The sequence below is a fragment of the Aplysia californica genome, unplaced genomic scaffold (genome assembly GCF_000002075.1).
Source record: "Aplysia californica isolate F4 #8 unplaced genomic scaffold, AplCal3.0 scaffold00115, whole genome shotgun sequence".
Classification (NCBI taxonomy): domain Eukaryota; kingdom Metazoa; phylum Mollusca; class Gastropoda; order Aplysiida; family Aplysiidae; genus Aplysia; species Aplysia californica.
Window position 1 is genome coordinate 1,465,494 of NW_004797385.1, and position 15,519 is coordinate 1,481,012.

Sequence of the window (15,519 nt, forward strand, 5' to 3'; positions counted from 1 at the left end):
ACACACACACACACATACACATACACACACACATACACACACACACATACAAAAGCTCTAAACTCAGTACCACTACGACATGCACAATTAATTTTTTAAAACTAAACCACAAAAAACCCCAAAAGCAAAAAAAAAAGCTAACAGATATTTCAGATATAGAGTTCCAGCATTATAAATATACTTTCCTGAAAAACATTGTCTTCAGCTTCAACTTTGATTTAAATTAGTCAATTGAAAGAGACATTTTAACATCTAAATCCAAATTGTTCAAAAGTTTTGGGGCTCTGATGGAATTACAATAATCAAGGTGACTTAAAATAAAAACATGAACAAGCATTTTCGTGGTATTTTCGTCAATAAATTTCCTTACTATGCCAGTGTTTCTAAGCAAGATGGAAGTGCATGGTTTGACAAATTCTAGTGACGTATGTTTTCATGGAAAAATCAGGCTCAAAATAAAAGCAAAGATTTAGTATGGCACTTGATTTTTCCTCCATAATAGTTGCATTGCCTAGGTTCAAACTTTCAAATTGTACATTTGCTCTTCAGAGATTTGTTCCCATTAAGATTATTACTGTCTTGTTTTCGTTAAGTTTAAGTTTTTGGTAAAAAATCCAGTCCATGATATCTTGAAGACAGTTTTGAAGAGTTGAAAACTGTTGATCTGCTTCTCCCCGGTTGAGTGGTCTGTACAGCTGGGTACATGTGATGTTCTAACTTGTGTTGCTTCACAATGTCAGACAATGGAGTTGTGCAGAGTGTACATAACACAGGTCCAATGACTGAGCTTTGAACGACTCCATAATGAAGCTGAACTGACGATGATCTCACACTGCCAGCCTCTGATGTAGGATTGCCATGAGAGGATGTAAGTTCAACTGATTGGGATCGGTCTTTGAGATAGGATTCCCGCCGTTTGAGTTCAGATCCTCCGATGCCGAAGTATATTCTGAGCCGCTGTAATAAAAGGTCTTGATCGATGGTGTCAAACGCTGCACTCAGGTCAAGCAAAATAAGGGCTGTACACTGTTTTTGACCAGCATATCGAATGATGTAGTTGTGTACTCTAAGGAGGGCAATGAGTCTACATAACAAGAGGGGCCACTTCTCTCTTTGAGCCAATAAAAAAGTGTCCTCAAAATTCGGTGGCGCCCTCTTTGCAAAAGCGCACCTTTTGCGAACAGTGTTATCCTGCTTGAGTTTTAAAAAATCAAAGTGAAACTAGCAAGTTTTTGATTGAATTTCGGAAGAACGCTTTTTACAAATAATTACGCTGACAAAAAACCTCTTCCGGAGGAAAGGGTGATTGTTTTCTTCGTTTAATTTGACTTTAGAATGAAAGGCGAGAGGTCATTAAAATATAAATAACCTAAAACTCCGCACTGAACGAATCCGAACTACTGATGAACAGCAGTCGATCTGCGCACGCAAGGAGGTGCTATTCCTATTCTTCTTCTGGAAAAACGAAAGAGAGCTTCAAAACAGACTGCAGCGCCATCTGAAGCAAAGAGCATACTTCCTGCAGACACTTTTTTGGCTGAGTGGCCCATCTTGTTATTTACTATCTTTGAGGAGGGCCATCTCTTTGTCGCCCGACTCGATCGCCTGTAAGCTTGTGAAGCTGGGTGATTTGGTGACACTCTCATCAGATGAGCAAACCACTTCATTCTTTGATGTTCTTGTTCCATAACCGGTTTATTCCCTGTCAGATTTCATTTGTCAGTCTTTCGTCTTCCTGTTTTATATCGTCTCGTAAGTGTTGGAAGGAAAAAGCTGTGAATAGGTCGTTGTCTTTTTACTTCCATCGGTTGGTGTTTACGAGCGAGTTGGGCGAAGAGTCGATTCCGGAACCGATCTCACGATTAATGCTACGAAAGAAAAGTTCCGACTCTTGTTTACGTCAACCAACAGTTCCCAGTTACTTTAATCATTAACATCTTTTCTTAGAACTTATTTTTCAAAAATAAAAGTTGATGCTTAGTAGTGTTACGAAATCAAAGTTATCTTAAATCTGAAGACGCTCGGAGCCAACCAGGTAGACCTAACCACCAGAAGAAATCACATATTAGAAAGTAATAAAAAGTAATAAAATCTTACCATTTCTAGCTTTCAAAAATCGGGAACCTGGCCGCCCAGCACTAGTTTACGGGTGAGTAGTGCTCAGGCCTGTCGAGAGGGGGGGTCGGGGGGGGCAATGCCCCGGGCCCGGGGGTTTGGGGGGCCCGCAAGCACGGGGAAAAGAGAGAGAAAAAAAAGAGAGAGAGAGAGAGAGAAAGAGTGAGAGAGAGAGAGTGAGAGAGAGAGAGAGAGAGAGAGAGAGAGAGAGAGAGAGAGAGAGAGAGAGAGAGAGAGAGAGAGAGAGAGAGAGAGAGAGAGAGAGAGAGAGTACCGTACAAAGCTTTGAAAAGAAATATATTTTGGCTGCAAGTTGAGCTTTATATTATCTGACAACTTCACAGAACTTTGGTAGTGCTTTCTTGGACTTCAGGAAATGATTGGCCATTACGATCCTCTCATTGCTGAGCATCTTACTAAAGTTGAAAAATCACAAAAAGAAAAAAAAGCGCGTACAAGTTCACTATCACCGGAAAGTCAGAATGAATTCCTCCAATGTTGAGCATCAAAAGTGACACACGTGATTTTGAATGAAAGAGCGGAAACGATATTACTCCACTATCGTTGATGCAACACCAGACTCTTCACACGTCGAGCAAACGGTTTTTAGTTCGCGTTATGTTCACTTGGACAGTGATACAAATGTCTACAAAGTAGAAGAGAGATTTCTGAAATGTTTAGATTGTAACAAGAAAGCAGGAGAAGACATCGCTAAAATTATCCTTTATACACTGAATGGAAAAAAAAAAATTCAAATTACAGACTGCGAGGCCAAGGCTACGACAACGGTAGCAACATGTGTGGTCTGTATAATGGTGCACAGGCTCACATTTTAAGACAGTGTTCTCTCTCTCTCTCTTGCCCTTTTAAACTCCCAGTGAAGCACAGGCCATCAACAGCATTACTCCAGCGAAGCCTGTCCTGAGCACCCTTTTCTATCTGTTTCCATGATGTCCCCGTTTTTTCAATTTCCGCTTGTACCGCTCGCCTCCATGTCATCTTTGGTCTTCCTTTCTTACGTTTTCCTTGTGGGTTCCACGTTAAAGCCTGCCTGATGATGCTTGACGGGGGTCTCCTCAGGGTGTGTCCAATCCCTTTCCATTTCTTCACCTGAATATCTTCCTTTACTGGCCTTTGGCTTGTTCTCTCCCACAGTTGAGCATTAGTGACTCGATCGTACCACTTGATCCCCACTATCCTTCGTAGGCATCCATTTACGAAGCTCTACAGTTTCCTTGCTGCTGCTGCTGTGAGCCTCCATGTCTGTGAACCATACAGTAGAACAGTCTTCACATTTGTTTTGAAGATCCTCAGCTTGGTGTTCAATCCCAGTTCCTTAGACATCCATATATTCCTGAGAATGATGAAAGCTGCTCTTGCCTTTTGGATTCTGACCTTGATGTCTTCGTCTGTTCCCCCTGCCTTGTTGATGACACTTCCCAGGTAGGTGAAGGATTCAACATCCGCCGATGGTGCCCCTTGCAGTGTGATAGGAACGTCGGCTGCATTTATTCGTAGAACTTTCGTTTTATCCGTGTGAATATGGAGTCCAACACTACGGGAGAAGGTCCTGAGGCGATCTGTTTTCTGTTGCATCTGGGCTCGACTGTGAGAAAGAAGTGCCAAGTCGTCGGCAAAGTCCAAGTCTTCCAGCAGACTGGAAAGAGTCCACTGTATACCACTGCGTTGTCCCGACGTTGTCTGTCTCATTACCCAAACCCACTGTTAATAAAAAGAGAAAAGGCGATAGCAGGCATCCCTGTCTCACTCCTGTATTAACTTCAAGCGAGTCTGTCCGCTGCCCTCCAAGTAAGACTGCAACTCATTCCCTCATACATCTTCTTGATCAATCTCACGAACTTGTCAGGTATTCCGTAGTGGCGCATGAGCTTCCGTATTGAGTCCCTATCTAGGCTGTCAAAAGCTTTCTCGTAGTCAACAAAGTTAACGTACAGGGAAGAGTTCCACTCTGTGGACTGCTCCACTATTATCCTCAAAGTTGCAATCTGATCTGTACCTGATCTCTTTTTACGAAATCCTGCCTGCTCCTCTCTTAGTTTTGCATCCACGGCTTCCGTCAGTCTTTCCAGTACGACTTAAAATCTTCCCAGGAATGGACAGGAGCTTGATTCCTCTGTAGTTTTTACACTCATGCAGGTCTCCATTCTTGGGTAGTTTCACGAGCAATCCATCTCTCCAATCCTGTGGAAATTCTTCGCTGTCCCATATCTTGCCAATAATTCCATGAAAAATCTCTGCCGCAGTGTCGATATCCGCCTTGAGAACTTCTGGGGGAATTCCATCTGGGCCGGCTGCCTTGTCTGCTTTCTGGTGTCTTATCGCCTCCTTGATCTCCTCTAAACTAGGCTTTTCTTTACTCACCCCCAGGTCAATCTCTGTGATCACTTGCCACATACTCTCCCTGTGGCTGTCATAGTTTGAATTTGTTTGGTGTGCATTCTGCAGAAAGCTGTTCAGCAGTCATAACTTTCTTTGGAGTTGTACATAAGCTGTATAACATTCTAGCTACCACGAGCTGAACTTGTCGTCTGCGTGCGACAGCAAAAAGCCTGATCAGAACAGAGTTTAGTTTTAGTAAGGTTTTACGGCGCTCGCAACTGCATTAGGTCATATGCGCGCTGAGGGCTGGATGTCAACAGAGAAGTCCAAATGGGGAATCAGGCTTACTCTGCTCACCTCTCTAGCTTCAACAGCACTAAGTCTGCTTCGACTATCAAGGCACCCCAGAAATAGCAGTTCACATGAGAGCGACAAACATACAAAAGAAGTAGAGGAAAAATGACGATAGTAAGGATGAGGAAAGAAAAAGCAGCAGTTCCCCCCATGTTGTTCCGGCACAGTATGAGCATGACATTGATAAATCAGCCCATTTACAATTCTACTGTGCATAATAACACGTTTTTATCCCCCCCCCCCCGGACACTTGTTTCTGATTTCTCAGGCCCTGCACATAAGTTTCAACGCAAAAGAAAGAAGTGGATTCTACCGGTACTGGAGTTTTAGTCAGAATTTTACAGCACTTGCAACACAGTTAGGTCATAAATTAAATAAGTGCTGAAGATTTAAGGTGCTTGAGTTAGAGAATAGCAACAGACAAAGAGGAGGAGAGTGGAGAGATAAGGGTAGTAATAGTAATAGATGTTTGATAGACAGAGAGGAGGAGAGTGGAGAGATAAGGGTAGTAATAGTAATAGATGTTTGATAGACAAAGAGGAGGAGAGTGGAGAGATAAGGGCAATAGATGTTTGATAGACAGAGAGGAGGAGAGTGGAGAGATAAGGGTAGTAATAGTAATAGAAGTTTGATAGACAAAGAGGAGGACAGTGGAAAGATAAGGGCAATAGATGTTTGATAGACAGAGAGGAGGAGAGTGGAGAGATAAGGGCAATAGATGTTTGATAGACAAAGAGGAGGAGAGTGGAGAGATAAGGGCAATAGATGTTTGATAGACAGAGAGGAGGAGAGTGGAAAGATAAGGGCAATAGATGTTTGATAGACAGAGAGGAGGAGAGTGGAGAGATAAGGGTAGTAATAGTAATAGATGTTTGATAGACAAAGAGGAGGAGAGTGGAGAGATAAGGGCAATAGAAGTTTGATAGACAAAGAGGAGGAGAGTGGAGAGATAAGGGCAATAGAAGTTTGATAGACAAAGAGGAGGAGAGTGGAAAGATAAGGGCAATAGATGTTTGATAGACAGAGAGGAGGAGAGTGGAGAGATAAGGGCAATAGATGTTTGATAGACAGAGAGGAGGAGAGTGGAAAGATAAGGGCAATAGATGTTTGATAGACAGAGAGGAGGAGAGTGGAAAGATAAGGGCAATAGATGTTTGATAGACAGAGAGGAGGAGAGTGGAAAGATAAGGGCAATAGATGTTTGATAGACAGAGAGGAGGAGAGTGGAAAGATAAGGGCAATAGATGTTTGATAGACAGAGAGGAGGAGAGTGGAAAGATAAGGGCAATAGATGTTTGATAGGAAAGATGGAGGAGCAAACCACATCCGAACATCTGCCAACCACTCGCACAAAAGAAATAACAAAAACAAAAACAAATCTCGTTTTCAAGTGTTTCACAATTCACAGCTTTCACTACTTCAAAAAGACAGGACAAATTTTTGCATTGCTTTTCAATTTCAAAATACAGCAAAAATGAATTAAAACCACATTCAATACTTTCAGCATGAAAAAGCATACATGTACAGGATGTACAAGATTTGATTGTACTCGAAGAAAGAGAATAGAGCAGAATCATGTACCGGTACATTCTACTTTGGACTGAGATCCTGTTCTTTTTCAACTTCAACTCTCTCTCTCTCTCTCTTCTGGCGCTGTGGCTTCATAAACGGTCAGCGATGCCGACAGCACGCAGGAACTCAACCCTTGCCCGGGGGTCCTTAAAAAGTGCTGAAAGATTACTGAAATGTCCCAGCAGACGGGTTTCAAGTTCAACTGAAGAGTAGGCCTACATTACCAATGACATTGCACTTTTTTACTCAACAGTCACTAAACAATGTCAGTGTCAGTTCTCACATAATCCCCCATCCTATGGAGAAAAACATCATATAATGCAATAATATATATATATATATATTAATATATATATAATACGGAAAGATCTCAATCGATTTACAATTTAATATCTATGGAAAATGAATACATCACTATTTTCTAAGGACAGCCTCTAATTAATGTCACTTTGAGACACTAAAAAAACCCCAGTGAGTAAATCTTTTAAGTTATTACCGGTATACAGGGTAGAGTCTAATAACATTTTCATTTTCAGGAACTTAATAACTAACATAACTTACTTAACCCTCCCCGAAAAAAAAATGAAATTTTACTTTTACATTTTATGCTTAAACTTTTCCTACTCAACTCGGTGATCAAATATCAAACTAGAGGCAGAAGTAGCCTACTATGCTGGAAATCATCCACGTAATTAAAGCATTCACTGTCCTTTCTTGAACTTCACATCTTTCTGACGGCAGAAGCCATAGAGAAACAAACGAAAGTTTTGTGACTGCTGAGGTCCGCAAAGTACTCATTTTCCGGAGACATTGACAATACATTATATACTGCATTATAATAGAAGATAAAGATCTATAGACTTGTGTGCTATGATGAGCCACAAGGAAAGCAGAGCTCAGTACATGCAGGGGCCTAGATCTACTTCACTGATTTGATGAAAGTAGGATAATTCCACCCCCTCCAAAGTGTAACATCCTAGTCTGTTGTTTCTTGCTCCCAAAAGATAAAACTGCTCTGCCGTACGCTGACAAAACGCCTCTTTCTTCTCATTCACGGCAATTTCGAGAAAAATCAACGATTTTCGGTTTTCTTCTAATATAATCTCAACTATTTTGCGGATTACATCAACGGCTGATCTTGCACCCTGAAGAGATTGCCATTCCCTGTGCTCAACAGATATTATAAGAAACAGAAAATCGTCGATTTGTCTTGCTTTCGGTGAAAAAAAAAGTAGGCTACTCATCTATCAAGAATAGAAGTGAAGTTATTTGCAATTGGAAGGGGTGGGGGGTCGGGGGTCCTCTGGTTTCAGAGGTAAAATTAGCGAGAAAATGGCCGCCAAAGTTTGACGACTTCCTGAGCTTCAATGTCCTAAGAAACTGCAAATTTACATTTTTGTGCCTTAAATCGACATATTTCAGTAAAATCCACACAGAAATGTTTTTTTTTTAATGGACTTTAAAAATAAATTAAACCTTAAATGTGTTGAGCAAAAAAACAAACAAAAATTCAATAAAAATGACCAAACGGACAGAACAATGCCAGTTTCTTGGATTTCAATATTTTGACGAGCGTCTGGTTTCACAACTATGCCTCATATAGGCCTACTTGTACCCCAGACAGTACCGTAGTATCTATATAATATAGTAAAGCAGTCGTAGAACTGCCTCTTTCACACCATGGTAAGACACAGCTGAACACCATGAACCATACACTAAGTCTTTGCTCCCATTCACAGAATACATGCAGTATGATGTAACACCACCACACATTTTGTGACTGACATTTAGTAAACAAGGACAAAAAAAGTAACAAATATTTTGTGCAAAAATGAAAAACCAACATAAAGTGTAACAAAGTCAGTGTCTCAGCATGAAGGTTTCAATTTACACACCGACTTTCTCTGGGATCCATAAACAACTAAAAGCACATCCTACATTTCCCGCACCGGAGACGCACGGGCTGTTTTCATAGTCGTACGGTACCTTGGAATTTGAATAGGGTTCTGAGGACCAGGGGTATCTCATTTCGAACAAAGCTGAAGATTTTTCAACTCAAAATCAAATTGTCCCCGTGGTTTTATGCACCCTGCATAATTTAGCAAAATTTTATCATTTTTTGCATAATTTCTGATCATTTTCCATTTTCATTCTTTGTTAAAATTGACAGAATCGCATAATTTCACATTTTTGGGCTCAGTTTGCATAACTTCTGAATTTTTCTTGCATAAAACGACGGGGACAGTCAAATATGAAGACAGACTTGTAAGGATGTGAGACATGGATCGCATCATTCTTAGACTAGCTTAACGTTAACGTTAAAGAGGATCCAGGTTTTCTTGTGATAAAGTGTCTGAGAAAAAACGTAACTCAGGACCAGATAGACAGACGGAGTCACCAACGAAGAAGTGGGGATGGGTTAGACCATTCTCTCAAGAACTCAGGCAGCTGCATAACAAAAAGAAGTGTTTGACTGGAACCTACAGGATAAGAGATCCAGGGGAAGGCTACGTGGAACCTGGAGAAGTCATAGAGAATTTGGTTTTTAGTTTCAAATAAGCCTTTTAGAGCACTTGCAACACAATAAGGTCATAGAAGTGCTGAGCATCAGGAGAGAATGATGCACAGAAAAGTGGGCAGACATGGAGGAATATTGGCAAGAAGCTAGCCCACGATAGGGGAAGATGGAAAGTTTGTGTGTCCTATACATGTACTCCCGTCCCCGATGCAGGGTGAGGAGGGCAATGATGATGATGAGCCCAGGACAGGGGAAGACGGAAAGTGTTTGTGTGGCCTATAGGAGTCTACCCCCGTCCCCGATGCAGGGTGAAGAGAGCAATGACTATGACATCCTACATTCTCAAGTAGCCTACGTGTGTTTTATATATATATATATATATATATATATATATATATATATATATATATATATATATAGGCCTATATGCCAAAAAACACACAGCAGCAGACTGAGGAGTAAAACAAAACTGTTCTGTTCACTTTGGGGCTGGAAACAGCAAGACACTCTTATAAACAAAAAGAATCAAGGACGCCAAATCTCAGGTTTTTCTAGCTTTTTCACTATTTTCAGGTTGTTGTTTTTTCCAAAAAGAATTTGGCGTCCCAGAAGAAGGCCACTGACATAAGGTCCTTCTTCTCCAGACAGATATAGCATTATTGGAATTGATTGAACAAAGTCGCCACACACTTGCAAAGGAAAGGGGAGAGATAAGAGAGATGTTTTTGTGTGTCATTTAAAAACTTTACAAGGTTCGTTTTAGGTGAGATGTGATGCTCCGCTCATTTTCAGGTGGTTTTTTTTTCAAAAATCATTTTGCATCCCTGAAGAATGACAAAGGAGGACCTACTAGAAAGGTGTTGTTATGACTGACAGCTCTATTCTGTTCACAAAACATTCACAAACATTCCACCGCCCAGACGGATCCGAGTACGAATATGCTTCGTGAGTCGTGTGGACGCCCACATGAGCAGTATCACAACCACACTGATATGTTACCAATATATCATCATAATATATGGCACACTTTGTTGTCAGGAAAACTGCGGGGACTTTGAAGTTGACCAAATTAACTTCAGTCACAAACAAAACTGGTCAGTTGATCTCCAGCTTTAGAAAAAGAACATTCAATATACATGTATGTAAAAAATGTAATCTCACAAATATGTTGTCCCTATTCCAACAAACCGAACACACGCTGCTTTTTCTTTGAGAAAACAATGGAAAAATCCTAACATTTAAACAACACCGCTATAAATTGTGCAATAAATGCTCAACACGTGCAAAAATAAGAGTTTTAGTGCAGAAGGATAAGACGATTAATTAAAAGAAGAAAAAAAAAAAGATACGCCCACTACTCAAAAGGCTGTTGAAGAATTGTTTATTCAGCAAAAGCATCAAGGTTTCAAAGTCTGGCAGTTGACATAATCCCACCGTTTGTCCAATCTGTCCCCGTGGTTTTATGCACCCCGCATAATTTAGCAAAATTTGATAATTTTTTGGGCATAATTTCTGATTATTTTCCTTCATCATTCTTTGTTAAAATTAACAGAATCGCATAATTTCACATTTTTGGGCTCAGTTTGCATAATTTCAGAATTTTTCTTGCATAAAACAACGGGGACAGTCCAAGTTTTTCCTACAAGAAAACAAAAGAATCGGAACCAACTGAGGAGTCCACGGAAAAAACAGGCCTAGTCACAAACGGAAAATCGTGAGGGTATCAATTTTGAAAACTTGTTGACTCATAACTGTATTTCTGTTCAGCTGTTGGTTGATTGATTATTGTTGTTAGATTTCCCACTCAACAACACTTAACAATAAACCACCAGTCAAACAAATAGGAAGTTATGCATCCACAAGCTCTTAAATTGACACCCTCACAATTTCCAGCTTGAGTTTGTGACTATGCCCATCTTTCCTGTAGACTACTCAACTCCAAACAGTTATTTCTAATGAACCTTGGTACAAGTTGTTAAAGCTATTTCATCAATAATAGATAACTCACACAAGCAGGACAAATTGCAGCCTGCAAACTGCCAAGACATGCATGTGTGTGTGTGTGTGTGTATGTGTGTGTGTGTGTGTGTGTGTGTGTGTGTGTGTGTGTGTGTGTGTGTGTGTGTGTGTGTGTGAGTGATTAATAAATCCTTAGCTCTTGTTGACAATACAGTTTATTTTAAACCAAAGTTACAATTAACTTCCAAATTCTGAATGAAAACTTTCTTTTCATCCCTGGATGAAATTTTTAAAAGACCAATACGACACTTGAAGCTTTGAATTTAGTGATTTTGTACATTTCGACAAAGCGATAAGGGGGCCAGGCTCCAGAATCTTCACAACCGATGTAAAAACAGATATATATAGACATGTACTTTTGGAATAAACTGAGCACAGCGACATTGAAAACGATTGTTCCGACTTGGTTGAGACTGAGCGTGTACTGGCAGGCACGAGGCATTATATAGATAGTCATATTTCAGACGCCACAGCCATGTTGGATTTTTGAATAAAGAGAAGCTAAGCACAGCAGCACATTGCAGTTGTGTAGTGCAGGGAACAGTTTTAGTTTGAGTAAGAGTTTTACGGCACTAGCAACACAATACGGCCATCAAAATGCCGAAGATTAGAGATGTTACGCTACAAAAAAGTAACATACACAAAAAAGAAGGAGCGGAGATAAGGACTACAGATCGCTTGTAAATTGGCACTTGTAGGGTTCTTGCACCCAGCCAGCGAGATGTTTGATAGGAAAGAAGGAGCAAACCACATCAGAGCACCTGCCAACCACCCACACAGGGAACAAGACAGGCAGACAGACAGACAGACAGACAGACAGACAAAAACAGTAGAAGGAAAAAAAAGAAGGTGGGCTGTGCCAGTGATGCCCTCTGACCTCCCTCTATGAGGGTCACAGTAAGTGCAAAGTACACAGAATCATAGATCTACTTAGTGGCAGTTGGCAGTACTAATCAAAAGAAGTTTTTTACCATCTAGCATAAGAAGGCTTTTGTCAGAATGAGCATAGATGTGTGTTGCTCTTAGAGTATGTACCTATATATAACTCAAAAGGTCTAGTATTTAAATCCCTGCATGTGGTTGAATGATGCATTTGATATGTACATTTTGTCAGCTTTACTTCTCCTTTCATATTGAATTTTAATGAGAGTAATTTATATGATTTAAATTTTTTAATGTATACCTGCATGTGTTTTTACGGTCCTGTACAGCCAAGGAAAATTTCCCTCTGGGATAATAAAGTATCTTATCTTATCTTATCTAATATAATGCCCATATGAGAACACCTGTTCACAGAACTGACCAACAGTTTGATCCTACAACATACACTTCACTAAGCCTACACTTCACTAAGCCTACCCTTCACTAAGCCTACCCTTCACTAAGCCTATTCCTTACCCTTGTTGTAATAATCTGTCCCCGTGGTATTATGCACCCCGCATAATTTAGCAAAATTTGATCATTTTTTTGCATAATTTCTTCTTATTTTCCTTTATCATTCTTTGTTAAGATTAACAGAATCGCTTAATTTCACATGTTTGGGCTCAGATTGCAGAATTTCAGAATTTTTCTTGCATAAAATGACGGGGACAGAATAATACTGCACTGAATAAAAAAAAGAAGGAAAATATTTGAGTTTCCTAGAATCTAACTTGTTACTAAACTTCAAAAGCAAGACAAACTGGCAAGGGAGATCAAGACCATAGATTTTTTATAGAGGAAAGAAGGAGCAAACCACACCAGAGCACCCGCGCATGTTAAGGAATCACAAAAATGTTCCAGTCTTCATCATGTGGTCTATAATAAGGTAAAAGTAATGAACAGTATTGTAGACGGCCTGCTAACAAGGCAACAGAAACAGCAGTGATTGTCTTTCCGTCGGCTCTAAACTCATCATACACTTTCACTTCTTTGACTCTTTACAGATGTCATCTGAATCAATTCGGTCACTGTTCACATCTTTGACTCTTTACAGAGATGTAATCGGAACCAATTTGGTCACTCTTCCCATAACACCATTCTCCCCTCTCAAAATGACAACTACAACAACGAAATAGAACAACAAGCAAGAACAAAAGTCAAGTTTCCACCCATGCATTGTACATACCATCTACTCATCTTTATCACACCAAATGTAAACGTTGCAGCAATACAAGGACACCCATGCATTGTACATACCATCTACTCATCTTTATCACACCAAATGTAAACGTATCAGCAATACAAGAACAAGCTCATTCTTCCCCATAAGACATCATTATAAAACATCACCCATACATGCTCAATGAGTGTCAACTTTGTTAACTCTTTATCTCTGGCAAGTCGCTCCCAGCGGCTCGCGGTCGGAACCCCTGTGTCGGTGAGTCGCTGACAGCAGCCCGGGCACATTCCTTTACGACGACTTCCACATCAAGCTACTCTTTGGCAGTTGGAGAAAACAGGTTTCTTTTATCGTGATTTCATTCATTAAATGAACATCTATCAAAATAGGTTCAATTGTTTTGATTTAATGACCAAATTAGTGATGTTTTTGTCCTTTAAAATATTCTAAAGCTTCCAGAACTCGTGAGAGATAAAACTAGTTTGAGGGGAGGAAGAAACTGTTCCTCCAGTACCAGCTAAATCAACGACACCACGAAAAACTACGTGAACAACAGCAAAATGTAACGTTATTTCAGGAAATTAAAACTCCACTGACAAATGCTCAGCTCCCAGGGCACACAGGAAGAAAGCGGTACTATTTCAATTCGAGCCTCCGTGAAATAAATAAAGGAACTATAATTTAAACAAATATAACAATTTTCGGATCACATCTGCCTCACCCAATTAAAAAAAAACGATAAGCATTTCTCATTTATTTTAGTAGAGCTCAACTCTTAGTCTTACTGGTTCTGGGCCAAATTCTTTGTGGCCAGTTGTTACGTCTTCCGCTAAGTTTTCAACAAATGTTCACACAATCTCTTGTCCTCCTCAGTCACGGAACGGTTTCACGACTCAAGGAGAGCTATGACATCAATTAATAAATTATCATTTATTTTTAGAGTGCTGGTAAAAAAACAATCTCGACAGTGAGGTAGTGCAGGAGAGGAAAATCTGAGTTAAAATGGCAATCACACACACACACACACAACCCCCCCCCCCCCCACCCCCAGTAAAAATTATTTGTGGATGATTCAAGTGTACACGTCAAGACTGTTACTGTTACCATCTCACATAGACTGTTTTTGTACTTGAAATCCTAACTGTGTGTATAATGATTTGATTTTCCTTACTTTCGCTTCAATGTCAGTCTTCATATATTTACAATCCAGACATACCTGTAAAGTACTAAAGACATCAGAGCAGAGCAAAGACTAGCACAATTTCAGTGAACCTTCATAAAAAGAATAAAAGCCTTAAATGCCTCCACTTTGAGAAAAGATGAACTGTCCTCGCATTCTTTCAACAAGCCGCACAATGTGGCAGACCGGAACTGTTCTCAGAAACATGACTAGAAACGAGTGGGTGTTTTTATTCATTCGAGTATATCTGTACCACAGTAAAGCAAAATAACCAGCTTGATAAAACATGTAATGAACATTCAGCAACATCAACAAAAGTCGCAACTAAAATCTCCACAAAGAACACACAACTCGTACATAAAAACTACCAGCAACACGTATAAAAAATCCCCACAATCATCTGCCCACATTTGAATAAAGCATTCACTTTGCCTCTTTAGAAAAAAAACAAGGGAGCCATTTACAGATTAAGATAAAAAAAACAAAAAACAAAGATACCTACCAGCCATCCCTAAAATAAAGCCACTACCATAAAAGTGCTTTCAATACCTCAAAAAGACAGTCACTTAGACACCATCAGCTTCAAACACAAGGAAAGCCGATGATACTTCAAATTAAAACTTGTTGAACAATGTCACCTCACACAACACATTACCTCTTGTGACCATACACCATTCCCAAACACATCTACACACAGCACATTGCGACCTCAGTGCTTTCTTGTCCTATTCCCAAACACATCTACACGCAGCACATTGCGACCTCAGTGCTTTCTTGTCCTATTCCCAAACACATCTACACACAGCACATCGCGACCTCAGTGCTTTCTTGGCCTATTCCCAAACACATCTACACACAGCACATCGCGACCTCAGAGCTTTCTTGGCCTATCTCCATTTTTTTTTTTTAAACAAAGAAAATGTGACATCTTCTTCAGCTCACTCTATGTTATGAGCTGTTTTCACTCTTATTATAAATGGAGATACGACAAGCTGTCCCCGTGGTTTTATGCACCCCGTAAAATGTAGCAAAATTTGATCATTTTTTGCATAATCTGATTTAATCATTCTTTGATAAAATTAACAGAATCGCATAATTTCACATTTCTGGGCTCTGAATAATTCTGAATTTTTCTTGCACAAAACGACGGGGATTGGACAAAAAATCACTGGGGCCGCGTCATGGTAAATTTGAGAAGTTATTTGAAAAAGTCCCAGCCATGTTAACTCTACGTATGTACACACCTCTGTCCCAGCCATGTTATCTCCTATGTATATATAGAGATATATTATATAAACTCTTTACACTCTTCTTTCTGTT